Source organism: Octopus bimaculoides, chromosome 21, assembly GCF_001194135.2.
Source record: "Octopus bimaculoides isolate UCB-OBI-ISO-001 chromosome 21, ASM119413v2, whole genome shotgun sequence".
In the NCBI taxonomy this organism is placed as follows: Eukaryota; Metazoa; Mollusca; class Cephalopoda; order Octopoda; family Octopodidae; genus Octopus; species Octopus bimaculoides.
The window spans coordinates 37,457,951-37,460,792 of NC_069001.1; the positions used below are offsets into that span (position 1 = coordinate 37,457,951).

The window sequence follows — 2,842 nt, forward strand, 5'->3', positions numbered from 1 at the left end:
ATATATATATATATATATATATATATATATATATATATATATATATATATAAATATTAGTGTGTGTGTGTGTGTCTCTATATACATCCAGTGTAATTTAAACCTTAAATCATATGGCAGATAACCAGTATTTCTCATTCTGTTTCTATGTCCATTCATGCATTGTAAATGTAAGGATTAGAAGTATTAAGCAGAGATTTATAAAGATATAAACTTGTTACAGTTCAGATATGGCTGCGATATATTTGAACTTTCTTACAAGTTTGAATATGTCACAAATATATTCAAACTGTAATAACTTTATATATCCATAGAAATCACTATTTAATGCTTCTAATCCATATTTAGTGTGGCTGGGCAGCCGATTAACTAAACCAATTAAAAGCATTCTGATTGGGATCTAACAAGCGAGACCTAGCCTCTTAGTCAGTTCAGAGTTGCCTCCCTTCCCAACTGCTCGCTGTTGATGAGCAGGTAATTATTTTGAGATGCATGCATCCATTGATCTGGATAGAGGGCGCTCTGAACCGACCCGAAATATTTACACCTTTTTTGTCTGCAACAGTGGTTTTCAACCATTGACCCCTTTGGTTCCTACATAGCTATTCAAGGGTCTTGAACCCAGTGGTTCCCCAACCATATTTTGCCTAAGGATCCCTTTGATTTCTATTTTATTCAGGTGGACCCTCTTAACCATTCAATGTTTAAAAAAAAGCCTGTTATATTTTTATAAGTAAATATTATTAGAAATTGTATTAAAAAAAAGTGTTAAAATATTTTGTGCATTGTAGAAATATAAGCAGGTTATTGCAGATAAATTTCAACAATAAAATCTTATATGGACCTTCAAGGGCCACATGTAATCAAGTATTATAAACAATAGAGAATTGCTCTAAAGACTCAAGAAATGTTGGGTGGCTAAGAGTGAACTATACATTCATTTAAATTGCAACCACTGCATGACAGACAAGTCATTAGCTTTATAATTAATTCTAGTCAAGAAATGTAGGGGAGACAAACATTGGAATATGGATTCATTTAAATTCCATCTGTTGTGTAAAAGAAAAAAAAAGAAAATCAATCATTATTTTTCTCAGTTCAAAAAATGTAGGGGAGGTAATATTGGAAATACAAATTGAATAAAATGAATAATTTGTGTGTTTTTCTCATATTTCCAGGTATTTGACAGGAATTATTTAACAGTTCTACAACATAGATTGTTCAACGTGTAAGATATTACACATTCTTATCACCCTCTTGCTGCCCTGCTCCAGCATGGACTTCACTCTCCCTTTTTAGTTCACACTAGAAACTAACTCTGTTTTTGTTTTTGCTGTGGGTATCGTGGGGAGGGGGCTGGCTGCTTGCTTTTGTTTTTTAATCCATACATTAGCATGTGCATGTATATGTTTGCATGCATGTCTGTGCTTGTGTGAGCATGTGTGTGTATGAGCTTGTGCGTGTGTGTGTGTGTGCATGTTGTATCTGTGTATGTATGTGTGTGTGTGTGCGTACATTTTCGCATGCGCATGTATGAGTTGCATGCATTTGTGTGAACACGTATGTACAACTTTTCTTTGAGTTTTATCTAAGTTCTTCTCGAGAGAGTTCGAGCCAGTCACTAACAAAATGACAAGACTTTTCCAATTCAGAGAGTTCCCAGTGTTTGTAATTTGGTTGAGTTGGTGTGTTGGTTGCAACTGACAATGCACACACGCCAGTGTATATACCATCTATTCACAAAAACAATCTCAGTTGGAGAATTTCTGGAATGTCTCTTACAAGTCTTCACTCTGTCACGAGATTGGAGTTGGAGGACTGACATCAGTTTGTTTTCCTCTTTCTCTCCGTGAAACTGAGTATTTCTAGGGTTTTGTGCAAATTTGTTGGTGCATAACCTAATGCACTTATGTGCATGTGTGTGTGTTGGAGAGAGTGTGTGTGATGGAGTTCATATGTGTGTGTTGGGTGTGTTTGTGCATGTGTGTGCATGCTGGAGTATATATGTGTGTGTGTGATAGAAAATGTGTGTGAATGTGTGTGTATGTGTATTGTAGTATGTGTGTGTGTTTATTGTGTGTGTATGTGTGATAGAGAGTGTGTGTTAAGTAACTATATGTGTCTGTGCATATGTTTTGTGTGTGTTTGTGCATGTGTGTGTGTATGCATGTGTGCATGTATGCATATGTGTGTGATGGAGAGTATATATGTGTGTGTTGGGTGTGTGTGATGGAAAATCTTTGTGTGTGTGTATTGTAGTATGTGTGTGTGCATGATAGAGTGCGTGTTAAGTGTCTATATGTATCTGTGCGTATGTTTTGTGTGTGTGTTGGAGAGTGTGTGCATATTGGATGTGTGTGTGTGTATCTATGGGCATCTCAGCGGCGTATTAGGCCTGTCAGGGTGGTTGAATTGTGTGTGGCCCCTGTGTGAGTTGTGTAGGGGTTAGAGCCTGAGTGGTTTGCTTGTTGTTGTTGTTGTCACAGGTATTTATTTTCTCAATGCTATTAAATGTTCCATCCAAAGTAAGTACAACAATCTTTACTCATTGGCTTCATGCACCTTCAGTCATTAGTCAGAACTAAATATGAAATTTTGCATCTGAAGTAAATACAATAATCATTGTGTCAACCTCTTCTTCAGTCATTAGTCAATACTAAATATCATATGTTGTAAGCAATGCATCGTGTTGAGTGATGTAATAAGAAATGTTGAATTTTCAGAGGAACCAAAATGAAACAGGAGTATTTTAATGTGTTTTACACACATATACAAGTGTGTGTGTGTGTGTGTGTGTGTATGTGTATGTGTGTGTGTGTGTGTGTGTGTGTGTGTGTGTGTGT

The 2,842-nt window shown here is 36.2% G+C and overlaps 2 protein-coding genes across 3 annotated transcripts in view; one reads left to right on the forward strand and one right to left on the reverse strand.

Moving 5' to 3' along the window:
- The window catches only part of LOC106868786 (outer dense fiber protein 2), a 94,263-nt gene that overhangs the window by 73,794 nt on the left and 17,627 nt on the right, over positions 1-2,842 (reverse strand). The gene's annotated exons all lie outside the window — the stretch shown is intronic.
- LOC106868797 (UDP-galactose translocator) overlaps positions 1-2,842 on the forward strand; it is a 43,190-nt gene that overhangs the window by 28,642 nt on the left and 11,706 nt on the right. The window contains exon 3 of one of the 2 annotated variants that reach the window (XM_052975553.1): positions 1,178-1,227. The exons of the other annotated variant lie outside the window; for it this stretch is intronic. The gene's annotated coding sequence lies outside the window, so the exon portion shown is untranslated. The remainder of the gene's footprint in view (positions 1-1,177; positions 1,228-2,842) is intronic. 2 annotated transcript variants of the gene reach the window in all.